This window comes from Ictidomys tridecemlineatus, unplaced genomic scaffold (assembly GCF_052094955.1).
Source record: "Ictidomys tridecemlineatus isolate mIctTri1 unplaced genomic scaffold, mIctTri1.hap1 Scaffold_182, whole genome shotgun sequence".
Taxonomy (NCBI): Eukaryota; Metazoa; Chordata; class Mammalia; order Rodentia; family Sciuridae; genus Ictidomys; species Ictidomys tridecemlineatus.
In genome coordinates, this window is record NW_027521572.1 from 550,979 (window position 1) to 568,137 (window position 17,159).

Genomic DNA, 17,159 nt, shown 5'->3' on the forward strand with positions numbered 1-17,159 from the left:
TTTAGTACCCAAAACAGAAGAAAGCCAAGTATTTATGATGAGGCTCAGTCCATACTGGGACCCTTCCCTCTTCCACTCCTTGGACTATGTCTCCTGGCTTCCCTCGCTACTGCTCACTCACAACATGTCTTTAAGGAACTACCCATTTTTTAAATGAAAACCACTTTATTATAGTAACTAAGAGCATGTAGTTGGAAGTTAAAGAGTGCTCGGATTAGAGTCATGAATCTGATGTTTGGAAAATTTCTTAAGATGGAGGTAAAGACAACGTCTATCTCATTTTTTTGTTATTCTTCTTCTAAAACAACTGGAAAAAGTGCACGTCACACAATGCTTAGCACACAGTACGCATTCAATAAGTGTTCACCGCATCTTTATCTGTTCTCTGTTTCTGTTGTGTTCTCCTTCTAAAACAAGGAACCTGCTTTCCTTTTTCAGAACTTCACTGCTCTATACTGCTTAGATTTATCAAACCAGAACCACGTCTTTTACTATTAGATTCTTTTAATAACTTAAAAAAATGTCCTGCTGTATTTTGAGACAAGGCAGTGACAAGTTATTTATGGTTCCTGGCAACCATAAATAACTCACAGTCTGGTGGGGAGGAAAGAATCAAGACAGAACCAGAGTGTGATTTCTTGCCATGGCTTGGGCAGAAAGTCCCACCGAGGTCCTCTCCACCAGCCCATAGTTTGTACTGGCCCCAGGATCTGGTCCCATGGCAGAGTTTGTGCCTGTGCATTTCACAATGATGTGCTAGCAGCTAATGCCACAGGGAAACCCCTGACTGAATGCCTGGAGCTCCCTCCACTGGGGAAGCATCTCCTCTAACTCCTGACGCCTGTGCCTTCACAACAGCCCATGATGAGCTCCTCTCCCAAGGTCCTGTAAAGAAGTATATTTAGACACCTACAGTGTACACGCACCTCTCTCTCAAGCTTTCACCTTCCATTTGAAATTGCCTCTTCAATAGTGTGAAAATAAAATGCATAGCCTGCCCGGCCACCATGACAGATGAGCATGCAGAAGACTCAAAACACAAAAGGCCAAAGACTCCAGTTACTCTCTAAGATAAACTAAAGTCAAGCAAACAAACAAAACCTAGGGTTCTTCTTTCGGGTTCTAGTACCCCCAAATCTGTGACCCTTTCCTGCAGGTGAGTGACTCCCTAACAAAAATAGCGCTTTCCCTGTCTGCAATGCTGATGTGTAAAGATACAGATGTGAGAAAACTGCCATTTTTAAACTCATGCTTGGGCTAGTTGTAAATTTGATGATTCTGCTTGTAATACTGTGTAATTTTTTCCCTTTCATATACCTCTTGAATTTTTTGTTTGATAAGCTGATCCTTTTAAAGCCTGGTTTTTCTTGCAAATTTTTCTAATTCCTTTCTTTTCTGAGTCTCCCTCTAACAATAATGTATATTGATTTTTACTACAAATTCTGTTGACTAAAGCCTACATTATCTTCATCTTTCTAATTTCTATCCCTATCTTCCTACTTTCTACTCTCATCTTTCAGGCTTAAAGGCTTAAAGCCATCTTGGAACTTGCTCTCTCTCACTGCCTGCCTCAAAACAATAGCCAACTCCTGTCATTTCTCTGCAGTTTCCTACAGCAGACTTTCCCACAGCTACTACCTTTTCTCAGACATTTATTACTCTCTTCATGCTTGAATCATACTAGATACTAGGGGTTGATCTCTCTGCATCTAATCCCTCAGAAGGACTTGGGGTATATTATAATATAGGTTCAATTTTATCTCAAAGGCTGCTGCTAAGGAATAACTCTAAACCTCCTACCAAAAGAGAGTTCTCTAGGATATTCTAAGACAGCATTTGACTCCCATCTAATTTTTCCTTCTTCAACAAATTAACTCTAGTGCTTTCATCCCTATATCCTATGGCATAATTTTGAATTCCTAATCTTGTTCACTCATCTCTGAGTATGGAATGAGTACTGTAAGTCACTACTCAAAGCGTCTGGGATTAAAGAGGAGCTATGGAACTAATCATCACTGATTGAAAAAAAAGGGAAGAAAAAAAAAGAACTTAAACAAATTCTCTCTGAGGTAACTCGTGGCACACTCATCTTTAGAAGCCATAAAGAGATTAGATCCTTGATGTTCAGTTACATGCTCAAAGTCATACATCCAATAAGGGATAAGATGTGAATTTCAATCCAAGTTAGATGGTTCAAAGCTCATTCTCTTTATTGTATTTTCTCCACCTTTAAATGCCACCCTCATTTTTAGCTTGTATGGCACCTTGCATGTAGTTAGGTAAGAATTAGGCCAATGAAAAAAATGTGTAATTTGCAACAATGGGTGGTTAATGCTGGTCCTTTTTATTTGCATTCTCATCCAAAGATAGTACTGGTTATAAATCATGAGACTCTAAAAAGAACACATTTTACCTGGAGGTCAGGATCAGCCAAAGGTTTCTGGGCTCCCAGAGTAAAATGGTCTCTTTCTATGATCGTGTTGGTGAGCTGCAGTTTGGAGGCTGCTTTCCTATAAACTATTTCTTCCACAGTGTCTCGGCCAATCAGCCGGATCACTTTCACAGCCCTGTACGGGAGTCAAATGAGAGCAGTGTTTGAAGTCTGCAAAGCTGGGGAAAAAAGCATGCCAGGAAAATACACCCAAAAGGAAGCAAAACCAAATGCCACATTCAGGGAACAATGAAAAGGACACTGCTCATTGGGACCTGAGCATTTGTTAGAGAAATCTGGCCTCAACTTCTTCCTGAACTTTTCCCCAAAAGAGGAAGAGGAAGGAAGATGAAGTGACCACTATTGGGCCTTCATCTGTAGCCAGGATAACCCCTGGCAGGCATGTTACCTCAAGTCAAAGGGTAGCTGAACACAACTTTGTTTCCTCTTTGTGATACTGTGAATCCAACCCAGGAGAGCTTTACCATGAAGTTATAATCCTAGCCTTAAAAAAAAAAGTTTTGAGACAGGGTTTAGGTAAGTTGCAAGGTTGGCTTTAAACTTGATCTTCCTGCTTGAGTCTCCCATGCTGATAATGATTACAGGCATGTGCACCCACTGGCTTTAACTTCATTTTTAAACTGAAATTTAGTTCATGAGAAACTTGAACTAAATAAATTCTAAGTTTCTTCTAATCATTTTGGAATTTAACTGTTCTTTTCAACAAAGTGAGTCTGAACTGATCATGGGACCACTTATCCCCCAACATAACTCTACAAGCCAGCAGCACAACGGGGTTCAAACCCAGTGGACTCTAACTCCAACGTGGCACTGTTGTCAGGACTACACGGTCCACCTTCCTCCCCAATCCACAGCTGCAAGCCAACAGAGCAGAAAGGTGCCAATGACTAACTCACTCACTTGTTCTGGCCAATTCGGTGAGCTCTGGCAGCTGCCCGCAAGTCATTTTGAGGATTAAAATCACTGTCAGAAAAAATAACAGTATCTGCTGCTTTTAAGTTCATGCCAACTCCACCTGAAAACCATACAAAAAAGGAGCATGATCAGCAACACACAAATAAGGAACTAGAAAACACACAAGGCAGGACTGGGTCCTACTGAAAATCTGAAATCAGTCCACCTGACTGGTTTCATCCTTCAAACTGAAATTTCTGCCCCAAACTTCAGGTTTTGACCACCCTACAGTGGTCAAAAGTGCTACCTCACCTTTCATTGCGTGAACTGGGAAAATTTAATTATCAAATATAACAGAATGAGAGGTAAGCAGAAGAAAAGGAGGCTTAAGTTAATTGCACGAAGACATTTAATATTTGTTTGAAAACCTTGATTGGATTTTGCTTCAAACAGTCTGTGAATAAGGACACAAGTTCTTTCAGAAAACAGCTCCCAAAATAAGAGGTCTGGGGGCTGCAGTTGTAGCTCATACAATATGATAGGTCCTAGCTTAAGTAAGTTCTCTCGACTTTGTGATCTTTCATCCAATTTTTAAAAAATTACAGAAATGTCTTAGATGCCAAGGGCAAGGGTGGGAAAAAACAGAAGGTGGTAGACTCTACGGGGGAAAGGGGTAGATTCTCGACTTTCTTCAAAGGAATTCTCAAGAAATTTTATTCTAAGAAGAAACTAGGAAGAAATGAGAAAGAGGCACAGGTGGAAAACAGTTTGATTTTTTTCCTGAAAGGGTAGGTGTATCAGGAAGCCCACGGGCACACAGTTTCAGGGAAGGGAAGAACCAGTCTCACATCATACCATGGGAAGACACTGAGAGCTAAGGTTCTAGAAGAAAACTAGAGAGTTCCCACTGGTCTTTGACTAGGTTCTGAACACACACGCATTTTCTCTTTATTTTTCCATTAAAATGGTGAAATGTTTCATTTGTAAATGGCAAACACAGTAAAATGTTTGCTTTGGCCTATGGGGGAAGAAAACTTCATTTGACAAAGAAAAGAAAATACTCTGAAAATGCTTTGAGATTTAATTAGCAAGTGACCTCACTCAGCACAGCACAGTCATTTGTCAGAAGCTTCCCTGGCTGTCCTTCCCCACCCCATCGCCACCCCTCCAATGCACACACTCTGTGTTATAGTGTGTTTTATGTTACCGAAAGGGCTCTTATATATAAATGTTTCCTTTCAAATACAAATAACTCTGACATGGTTACAGATGTTTAGCTTCCAATTAGCAGTAACCCTACACTCAAGAATGCCCCTCCTTTTGCTCCTGACCTTTTGCAAATGATGATTTCCCAAAGGAATCTGGCATCCATACAGGAGAAAGAATGGAAAGTGGGAAAAGTGCCAGAACTTTCTGCTTTCAGATACCCTATACTAGGGTACTCTCTAAACCCCATAACCTGGTTAAAAAGCAAAACAGAACTGCTCAAAAGGTAATGTAATTGCCAAAGAAGAAAGAAGCCATTTTTTAAAGTAATATTTAATTAAATGACATTAATTATAAAGCAATGATTAAATGTAATTTCAAATTTCCTTCTAGTACAAATTGTTTAAATGGAAGGTTAGATGATAGTTGGATTTACATATATATATATATACACTAAGCAAAAACACATTTCCAGGTTACCATTTTGCAAGCTATTGAGAGGAGGGAGCTGGAGTAGTGAGAAAATTTAGAACCTAGTGACTACCAGGATAAAAAATTGGAACATCTGGGTTTTCACTCTGCTTTGGACACTGAGTTTTTTGAGTTGGCAAGTCCCAGTAACCTCTGAGTCTCAGTCCAGTTGAGAGGCGTGCAGTAATCTACATCCAGCCCTTTGATGTGCTCTCCAGGAAGCGCTCCAAGAAGGTGCTTTGGAAACACAAAGTTGTTTCGATGCACTGTGCCCATGGCTTGCAAAGTGCTAACACACTGCTGAACTGCTGGCCTCTAGGTAGCCCCAAAGAGAGATTTAAAATCATGGGGTAATTCTACATTGTTTTAAAAAGATATGATAATAAACTGATGACATGAAGACAAACAGATTCTTTTTTTGTCCTCTATTAACAATGATGAGGAAGAGTTTCCAGCCTCTGTTTGTGCTGCACTGCTGGGGGTTGAACTCAGGACCTCACACCTGCCAGGCAAGTACCACTGAGCTATATCCCCTGCCCATCTACAGCCTTTCTGAAAAAAAGAATACCCTCCATCTCCCAGACTCCACTTCTTCTGTAAAGTAAAGCAAACAAACTGAGGTCTTGAAGGTCTTATAAACTTTTATCATTGTCTGAAAATCATTTCCTCAATAGCCCTGTGTGTACTCTAAGACCGTTCTGGGCATCTACAAAGCCTACAAGACATGCAGATACTAATGCCTTTCAACTTCTAGTCTCTCACTCCAATAAATTCATTCCATGTTCACTTTATGTATTTATTTAAGATGTGGTTTTGCTATGTTGCCCAGTTTGGCCTTGACCTTCTGGGCTCAAGTGATCCTCTTGCCTCTAGCCGGGAACACAGGCCTGTGCAACCACACCTGGCCCAATGTTCATTTTAATCACATATTTGTTATCCTGGCATTGTGTGACAAGAAAAATGATGTATTTTTAATTACAATACTTGTATTCTGCAATTGTATAGTTCTTGGCAGTTTATGAGATGCCTGTATACCTGTAATCTCTTTACTATGCAACATTCCTGTAGGACAAGAGGGAATTAACAGGTGAAAAATAAGATAAAACTCAGGAAGGTTAGGTAGACCCCCTGCCAGGATGTGTAAGCAGCAGTGCCAAGGACAGAATTGTGATCCATGGCTCCAAGGGAGAGTTCCTTGGCTACCCCAAGCTGTTGCTCACAACAGGAAGTTAAGAAAGCATAAAAGTATCTACCAGATATAAAAACACACGCTCATGCCAGGGGCAGTGGCACTCATCTATAATCCCAGCAGCTTGGGAGGCTGAGGCAGGAGGATCCAAGTTCAAAGCCAGCCTCAGCAACAGCAAGGGACTAAGCAACTCAGTGAGACCCTGTCTCTAAATAAAATACAAAATAGGGCTGGGGATGTGACTCAGTGGTCGAGTGCCCCTGAGTTCAATCCACCTTCCCAAACACATACACACACATTCATTTACAAGAATATGGAAAATCTCTAAATAAGTTCAGTTTTTTATAAACATTTTCAGGATTATGAAAACACACTGGAGCCTAATATAAACTATGGACTTCCTCAAAAGAGAGACTTATGAACATGTATATGTACACACACACACACACACACACACACACACACACACACTTTCCCATATAGTTTATCCAGGTCAAGAATCCCCAGATTCTTTGGCACACACTGGATGGCCACACAGTGTGGCAGTCAGGTGTGTGCTCTATTTCATGTGATATAACAATGGAATTAGGACACTGCTCACGGGGAACCACTAGCTCAGGGAATACATGCTGGTCAAAAATCTGTGGTACCCACAGAGACACACATGCTATGGAGAAGGATAACAAAGGGAAGTGGGAGAGAGAGTTGGAATGGCTTTCTGGAGGAGAGAGTACCAAGGTATATATCATCCTTCCAACCTTTGTACCTAACACTTCAGATACCAGGCAAGTTTAGAATGCAGTATTCTGAGCACAGGAGAACTATTCTGCCGAGACCATTCTAATTTCCCCTTTCACAGGGCGCAGCGGAGTACTTATAAGGTGTTTCCCCTTGTACATTCACCCTTTGAATTGTTCCTTTCCTAAAGAATTCAAAGGTTAAGTGGCTGCAGAGCACCAAAAGTGTTTCTGCCCACCCAACCTATAGGGAGATCCGCTAAGTACCCACAGGAACCTCAGTCTTTGAAAGTCTTAGTTGGTTTCAGGCTCTAGCCAATATCCTCTTCGACTCTTCCTCACTAACATAATTATTAATGCTCCCCTGGTTCCTCCTTAATCCAAGACCCTACCTCCAGTGCTGAGCTTTGATTTTTAGGCTATACTCTCTATATAGTAGAGGTCCCCAAAGTTCAGATGATGATGGACAGGAGCCCCGACTTAATCAAAGTTAGCACTTTGGGAGCTGAGCTGAGTTCAAATAAGCTGTGTCTGACTACCCTCACGATACCTACTGAGGGAATTCAAGAATGCCTGACCATTAATATTTCTCATATGGTATGGCTGCCTGGTTTTGGGGAAATGGTCACCCACTGGCAACCCACAATTGGGATGACCCTTTTGCTGAAGGTAGGGTAAGACTAAGCAGCCTCCTGGTCATACTGCTCATTTTGGTTTTTGTTTGTTTTTTAAAAAAACTTTCTTCCTATATTTATTTTGTCAAGCCAACTACCGTTTAATCTGTAATTCCCTGAACACTTGCAATGAATGTCCTTTCACCCTTGCATCCTTGGGAAACATCTCATCTGAACTCTGCTAAGGAATGACCTCAGAGTCAATCACTGTGCAGGTACTGCACTTGAACAGTTGGCTTTCAGAGCAGGGGAGGACTCATCTACCTTTCCCACAGTATCCCTCGGGCCATCATGTCTACTAGAATGAAATGATCTTGAGAGCAGAAACAGGATCTTCATAGAGCACACAGGACAGGAGTCAAGAACATGTTCTGGAATCCAGCAGACCTAAGTTTAAATCCAAGTCCTACCACTTACTACTGTGTGACCCTGTACAAGCGAGTAAACTTTCTAAATTCTTCATATACCACATAGGGCCTTGTAAAAATTAAATAAGATAAAGCATGTAAAACACAATGCCTATCAGACAGTGATCAAAAAGTGGTAGCTATTATCAAATCTAGTAAGTGGAATAATGTGAAAACTTAAAACCTCCATTAACATATATACACTCTCTCTATTTTTCTCCAGTGTTCTGTCTCAACAACTGTCCAGGAAACAGCCCTGCCTGTACCAAAGAGGCTCTTCATGCTTACTACACCTACCCTTCTCCCTCCTCACCAAATGAGCTGCAACAAGGGGCAGGAAGCTGGGGTTTCTTTGGCACCTACTGACTATTCTCTGGGTTCAGAGTCCAAATCTATTTTCTGTTGATTCTGGTGATATTCCACCAGACTTCTTTTTCATGTGGTTTAAATCTTGTATTGAGGAAAGCATGTGCTTTTAAAAGCATGTGTATATACATATACATGTATAAAAAAGAGAAATACTAAAAAAAATAAGTTTGTATCTAGTGAATGTGAAAAGGCAGTCATTCTCTGTGTTTTGGTACTATTAACCATGTTGCAATTCCGGGCATCCCTAAAACCATTCTCTGCATTCTTGGAGAATACAGCAATGGTCAAGGTTGCCAGATTCTCTACTTGTCCTTCCTAGACCCATTTTCAAATCATCAAAAGATCTACCACCACCTGAACTAATTGCTCCTTTCCTGTAACTCAAAAAAGTTGCATTTACTGTAATTGTGCACTCTGCACAGCTCATGAATTTCCTTATTTAAATATATTTCTTAGAAAAGCAGTGGGTTCAGGACTTTTCAAGTTTGATTTTCTAAAGTCCTTCATTTGGGTATTAAGGGGAAAGTAAGAACAGTAGAGAGTACTGAGCTAAAAACTGTACATCTCCAGAAGTCTGGGTGGAAAGCCTTCTAGATCTAACAAACAAAATAAAGCAAAAATTATTATGCTTTTGGGGCTGGGATTGTGTCTCAGTGGTAGAGCGCTTGCCTAGCACAGGCGGGACCTGGGTTCAATCCCCAGCACCACATAAAAATAAAGGCATTGTGTTGTGTCCATCTACACCTAAAAAAATAAATATTAAAAAACAAAACAAAACAAAAAAAACCTATTATGCTTTTGAGGTAGAATGTTTAGTGTAAATCTCTGGACCTACCAAGTAGCTCAAAAGTAATACTGCTCTTTAAAAATTAAGACTCTTCATCATGTTAAAACCTTTCTAAAGTATACTTTTATGGCAGTGACATTTTATGCTGACAATAATAAGCCATGATAGAATATTTTAAAACTTCAGTGCATGACCAATTGGGACAAGCTAAACAGCAGCCTGGGCCTTAGCAGATGCATGATTTTGAGGCCACCTTGACTCTGGCTCTCAGTTACCAAGGCTTTTGTCCAGGCTGATCTGCCACAGAATATAAATTCTAGGCTATGAAAATGGGAGCTTCCAGGAGCTGGGGAGTGGTTTCCATCACCTTGATATATCTCTCTCTTTTTTAAAAATTAATTTATTTATTTTAATTGGATATATATGACAGAAGAATGCATTTGGATTCATTGTACACAATTGCAACACAACTTCACATTTCTATGGTTATACATAATGTAGCAAGAACTGGGCACAGCACTCAGCCACATAATGTGGCAAGGACACAAGGTCACAGAGATAATGGCTGCTAGCATTCATGCCATTCCTTTTAGTGCAAGAAAATAAAGTAAGGGAATTTTTCCACCAAAGAAAGGGAAAGGTTTACAGTGTGGTAGTTATTTTTAAAAGCTTTTGGAAGAATGTGCTTTAATTATTTAGAATTACAGCCAGGGGCTGGGGGTGTAGCTCAGGAGGTAAAGCACTTGCCTAGTATGTGCAAGGCCATGGGTTTAATCCCCAGTATGGGGGCTGGATAAAAAGCCACAAAACAGAATTACAACCAGGTATAGTGAAACATACCTGTAATCCTATCTATTCAGGAGAATTATGCAGGAGGATAGCAAATTCAAGAGCAGCTGAGGGAACATAGAGAAACCTGTCTCAAGCTCAGTGGAAGAGCACTTGCCTAGTATGCCAAGGCTCTGGTTTCAACCCCCAGTACCCACCCCACACACAGAAAATCGGAATTACTAATATTCCTTCTCCTCCTTCTTCTTCCTTTTTCTTTGTGCAGAATTGGGAATTGAACCCAGGGGCACTCTACCACTGAGCTGCATCCCCAACACTTTTTGTTGTGTTGTTATTGTTGTTTTGCAGTAAGGGAGATTGAACCCAGGTGTGTCTTACCTCTGAGCTACTTCTCTGCTCCTTTTTACTTTATATTTTGAGACAAGATCTCACCAAATAGCCCAGGTTGGCCTCGTGCTTGTGAACTTCCCACCTCAACCTCCAGAGATCCTGAGATTATAGGCATGTGCCTAGCATGATGCCCACTGTGTCAAATATTTCTTAAATAAATGAAAGGATGCATGATTTCTGTATATTAATCCCTTATTACTTATTCTTATCAAAACAGAGATGAAGTATGAAAATTATGTTTCATTTAAATTTTTCATCATTTTTTGCCTAGACAACAACAAATGCAATTTTGAAAATAAATCCATTGGTTATCATGGGGTGATACTTTTAAGTATTTTATCCCACTTTTATAGATAAACCCTATACAACAAGTACACAACATTATATAAATATATGTTGGTTTTTCACTTCAGTGGGAACATGTACAAAATGATGAGTCCAAATAAAACATAACCACAACCAAATAAAAGGCCTTATACTGATTTCTTTCTGTCATGACTGTGGATGTGGAATCCTTTACAAGCAATTTAGCCCACTAATTCCAATGGTTAGAATTCGTATTTGCAGACCCCATTCACAATGAATTGACAGCCTAAATGTTTTCTACCAATCCAATTAGTCTTTAACAAAACAAAGCCTTACAGCTTTATAAAGTACTACCTTTTAAAAGGCAAATCAGTCACAGGACTTTGAGCCAAAGGCATCCACCAAATTGTAATCTTTCTTCAAAATATAGAACCCATATCATACTGGGCTAGGTTCCACAAAGGATTTGGCAATGTCCCCTGCTGTCCTCTATCATCATTGATCACTTCAGGTCAAATTACCCTTCAGTCACTTGAAGTATCATATTTATTTAGAGAGAAGTTCAAAATGCCTGAATAAAAATCTTTAATATTTTTAATGAAAAGCAAAGATAAACATAGGTCAGAATCTTCATGGGCTTAGGAAAAAATAATAAGTCATCAGCTTTAAGGGACTATTTTGGTCATGTGAAACCTTCTCATGAAGCAGAAACACATGGTTCACTTTGTGTCTCTTTTAAGTGAGATTACTTTTGCAACATCCTAAAATTAAAATATTAGTATCTAACAATGTAGCCAGAGGCAAGTTACATAATGTCCTCTCATATTCCCTTCTGTAAAAGGTTATTTTAGGAGAAGTGATCTCTACAGTTTCCTTCAATAACAAGATCCTATAAATCAATGGGCATTTAAACAGTCCAGGCAGATGGCTATCTTTTTTTTTTTTATTCTCACATATCTTCATGGTCTCTCTTGACTTGTTCCATTGCTTAATCTCATAATAATGTTGATGCTGATAATAAAAATTTTATGCCTAACACTAACCATACTCAATCTCCTTATAGTTGGAGCCAACATCCTCCAGTTTGGGCAATCTGTGGAGTTGGAGAACAAATGACCAGTGTTTTCTACATACAGGAAAACCTTTCATTAGCTCTACTGGAATCCTGTCATTAAAGCACCCCTGAATCTTCCCATCCAAGGGCCACAACAACCCAAGTCCTTTAATCACAGAAAACCTCCTCTCTAGAATCTAGTTAATTATTTTACCTCACAGAGAGTTGAATTAATCTGTCCAATACCATCAGCAAAAACAATGATTGGTGCTACTGCTGGATGAGAGAAATTTGAGCATTTCTTTTAATATGATTGCTCTGTAGAGATTGCAATTGTTTTTGCTGAAGTTAATTAATGCCCCGAATGACCTTCCTCATATTTCGTAGCAACACTTCAAGCTAAAATCAGAAAGAATGACTTTTTAAAAATCATAAAGTACAGGAAAAGTCTTGAAAAATCCCAAGAAATTGCACTTTTTTTTTGCCTGGAAAAAATAGCACAAAAGAGCAAGGGATACTAAGATGTTAGCAAGAGACCCATCCCAGGGAAGATATCTTCTCTCAAATGAAAACTTCAGTTAGGTAAACTGAGTCATACTTCTGCATGCCTACAGTATCCCAAATAGACTACAGCCAGCCCTTTTTAAAATAAGTCCAGAGAAAGTTTTACATCCTCCTTTGGTTGACCCATGCCCATGTTTAGACTGCCACAGTCAAAAAGTACTTCCTTCTGTGTAAGTAGACTCCTTCTTGCTATAATTTAATTTTGTTTTTCTGGTTCTACATGACAGAGAAATAAATAAATCTATGCCTAAAAGACTTGGTCCCAGAATACACTCAAAATAACAAAATAAACAACCCAGTTAAAAAAAATGGGTCAGGGGCTGGGGATGTGGCTCAAGCGGTAGCATGCTCACCTGGCATGCATGCGGCCCGGGTTCAATCCTCAGCACCACATACCAACAAAGATGTTGTGTCCACCGAGGACTGAAAAATAAATAGTAAAAATTCTCTCTCTCTCTCTCCTCTCTCACTCTCTCTTTAAAAAAAAATGGGTCAAAGCTCTGAACAGACACTTCAACAAAGAAGATATATGGATGGAACATAAACACATGTAAAAGATGCTCAAGATCCCCAGTTGTTTGGTAAGTTCAAATTAATACCCCAAGTAGACATAACTACATACTCACTAGAAAGGCTAAAATGAAAAACATCGAGCACACGAAGTGTTGGCTAGGACATGGAACAACTGGAACTCTCATACTCTGTTGGTGGGAATGTAAAATAATACAGTCACCTTGGAAAACAAATTGTTCAATTTCTTAAAAAGTTAAACATACACCAACCATATAGTTCACCCATTCCACTTCTGTATGTTTACTCTAGAGAAATGAAAGCACGTCTAGAATATGACTTGTACATGAAATCTTCATAGCAACTCATTTATAATGGTCCCAAATTGGATACAAGATAAATGTCTAAAATGGTTGAGTACATAAATAAACAGTTGAGTACATAAATAAATATATGGTAGATCAATATGATGGAATTCTATTTGATGATAAAAAGGAAAAAAATTCATGGGTACGTGTAACAAATGGCTGAATCTCAAAATAATTAGGCTGAGTGAAAAAGTCAGACAAAATAGAACGCGTACTGTATGATTTAATTTACATGAAATACAAAGAAGTGCAAATTAACTTAGAGTGACAGAACCCAGAACAGCCAATGCCAGCAATGGAGTGGCTGTGTAAGGACTACAAAGGGTGAAGGATATGTTCACTATCTTGACGATGGTGATGGTTTTAGGTTGTATATAAACTTATCAAACTATACATTTTAAACATGTGCAGTGTATGTCAGACCTCACTGAAACTGTTCTTAAAGAAAATCCTATCATATCCACTAGAAAAGTTGAGGTATAATCCTGTCTTCTTTTCTCTTCTCTTCCTCTAGCCCTATCTCTGGAACATCCTGTCTTCTCTCCCTCAGATTAAACAAGTCCAGTTATTTCTTTTAAACTTTTCCAACCAGAATTAACTTTTCCTTGTGCTCTCTTAAAAAATCAAATCAATAAATACTTAAGTCCTAATAATCACATAAGAACTAAAAACCAAAAATGTTTTTAGGACAATGTTCTGAAGCTTCCACATGCTCTCTTCTAGACAATCTCAGAGAGATTAAGTAACTTGCCCAAGCTCATAAAGGAAGTGAGTGAACAAGCTGGATTCAAAGTCAGGTGCCTCTAACTCAAAAGCCTACACTAGGAGCTGGGGTTGTGGCTTAGCGGTAGAGCGCCCGCCTAGTACATGTGAGGCCCTGGTTTCCATCCTTAGCACCACACAAAAATAAATAAATAAAATAAAGGTATTATGTACAACTAAAGAAAGAAAGAAAGAAAAAAAGCCTACACTAATATTGAAACTGATGCACTCCAATTCTAAGGCATTTTTACCATCAAAGAATTGAGCAATAATATATATTAAAAGAAATTCAGCTGTATTGCTTTTAAGTGTACATACAACTCAAATTATTCAACCAAGAGATGCCAAATCTGATGGACCGTCTTCAATAAACTCATCTGCATTTGGTGGTACAATTTTCCATGTGAGCTATTAAGGTAAAACAGATTTTCTCTTCTTCTTGAGTAGATTAAACCAGTTTTATATATTAAACACCCCCCCAAAGTTGCCTTTTCCATAGCAAAAAGGTAACTTTGATTCAAACCAGTTTGAATCATCCCAAATTCTGAAAAAACCAAGCCAAATCAGTGACTGTCCTCACTGGATATAGTCCAAATGAATGCACAATGGAAACAGCTGTGCAAAGTCCAAAGATGAAACAAAAATGAGCACACACACGTACCCTGCCACTAATTTAAAATGTACTAGTGTTACAAGTATACAGTTTCAGTGGTGGTGTTATCTTTGTTCAGAAGCATGGTACATTATTGTAAAGCTGAAGCTATCTAGCATTTAATTAGGTTACTAATTATGGGGAGACTCATATTACCTTCAAGTCTTTTCCTGGATTGTGACCATGCCTTAATGTATTAATTTCATGATGACTATATTTTAAGATGGGGCACATTTAAATGCAGAGTACTGGTCACATTCTCCAAAATGTCCACATGATAAGATTTTAGCTATGTATAGTTTGAGACATTTATTAGAAAAAAAATCACTGTTAATTCTCACTCCTAATTTTAATAGTCAAGAGATATTTTACATTGCATTTTAAGTATAAGTTAGCATTTCACAGTCTTCACCCAAAGTATACATACAAATATCAACAGAAACAAAAAAATCATTAAGTGACATTCTGTATTTCCATTTGTGTCCAATCAACTAATAAATTCAGCCTTAATGCACTATCATCTTACTCCCTAGCTCTCCTTTAAGCCTATCAGAAATAAAATAAAGTCAGTGTAAAATTTATGAGTCATTATTCTTCAGTCATGCCAAAGCCATAACCTTTAACCTAAGATTACAAATAAAGTGCTATGTGTGAAATTCAATACTGTTTAACTTTGGGGTGTTGAGGTCTAATAAATATAACATTTCGGAAGAAAATTAAAACATTCTGGATCAATTCCATTCATTTTCATGATTTCCTCAGTAGATTTCTACGGCTTTGACTAAGCTTGCTAGTGTGCAGATCTGGGATAAACTGATGAAGTTTGGCATCATTTAGTTTATAATCTGTATCACCAGTTAGTACAAGGCACAGAAATGTTCATTCCCCTATCCACTTCAAAGTACTTCATTTATTATCTAAACAGTTATTCTGACAAAACCATTAGTCAAGAAGAAAGTAAAGATATATTATTTTTTAAACGATGCAACTTTCACACCAGACTCCTTTAACCACCCGTGCTATTTCTGGCAAAGTTTTTATTTCCTAAAGAATACATCCCCTGTCGCCATTCCAATTTTTTCTTGCCTATGAAAAGGCCAGGGCTTGTTTTTAATTAGTTTTCACTCAAAGTGAGCTTTTATATATTTCAAGATTTACCTTAACTTTTCCCTAAGTCCCTCATTTTTCTAGCCTCTTCTAAGGAAATACTAAATTTAAATATGAGCAAGCGCCTGCAAAAATCAAATTGACTTTATCAGCTAACTTCAAGTGATGACAGCGATGAACCAGGAGACATGCACACAAGGTAAAAACAAGACACTTTACATTGGAGCTCTGAGCGAGGGCTTTTGGAGTTAATAAGTACTAAGTTTCATGATTTAGAATGAGGTATATTCTCTTATTCGCTTTTTCTTTCTTTTATTCTTCAAATTCGTACTGCAGGTATATTACCAGATAACATGCTTGTAGGATTTTGTCTTATGAAAAACACAATGTTCTGGTCTTCAGAAGCCCACATCACCAGTGAGCTGAGAGGGTGGGTTGAATTATGTCCATAGTCTTGTTAGCAAAGATGGGTTTGGCTGCAGACCAAACCGAATAAAACATGAGGTCAGATATGAACTTGTTTAGTAAAGAAACATAACTTTGTCAACCATTTTAGCCATTTTTAGGAATACAGTTCAGTGGCATCAAGTATATTTACTAAAACTACCAAGTAGTATTACTTTAGATTCAACTGGACTCCAGCCTCAATGTCTGGATATACAGTCAATCACTGCTTGATGCTCATGGCTTCACAGAGATAAATGCCATTCTATTTCCAGGTAACCTCCTCAATATTCAGAGCCAGAGCTCAATCAGCACAGTATAGTTATCTACTGAGGTGAGGAATAGGCTGCCCAAACCAAGCATTTGTCTATTTCCTTCCAGATGAAGATAGAAACTTTGATCTTCTCTTCCTTGCCATTAAGCAAAGAAGGAACCCACTATTTCCTGACCTTTGGGAGTTTTGCAAACTTCAGACTGCAGTTCAGAACACAGACAAGAAACTGTCCAAGAAAAACATGCCCCAAATGAACAGGATATAAACAAAGCTGTAATGAGGTAATTAATGGTAGGGACTTGACTCCCCTCACTTTGCTTCTCTGATAACAATCTGGCATTTTATCAGCATCCTCTTTATCTGGAAGGATTCACTATGTTCTGCTGCCTGGAACTATTCTGGAAGGGGACAAAGACATGCTTTCATCTTGGAAAGGAAATGGAACTACATCTAGAAGGGGTAAGGAAGAGTCAAAGCCGTAAAAAGACCTCCAAGTCTTTGTTTGACAGAAGGGAGAAGTAAATGGAAAATAGGATGCCCTGTTTCCCTGAAAGCATAGAAGCAAGTTCTAATGGGAAAGAAGTCACAGAGTCCTCAGCCAGGCCACAAGAGTGATGACTGTGCTTCCCGCCTTTGTTCCAATTCTGCACCTTCTCCCCATAGTCATCTAATTATCTTTCTTTCAAAACCAAAGAAACTTAAACTAATTTATATCATGGCATAAGTGACTATAATAACATAAAAGTCATTTAC

The 17,159-nt window shown here is 38.7% G+C and overlaps 1 pseudogene; it reads right to left on the reverse strand.

Moving 5' to 3' along the window:
• Nucleotides 1-17,159, reverse strand: part of LOC144372876 (transport and Golgi organization protein 1 homolog) — a 175,870-nt pseudogene that overhangs the window by 80,717 nt on the left and 77,994 nt on the right.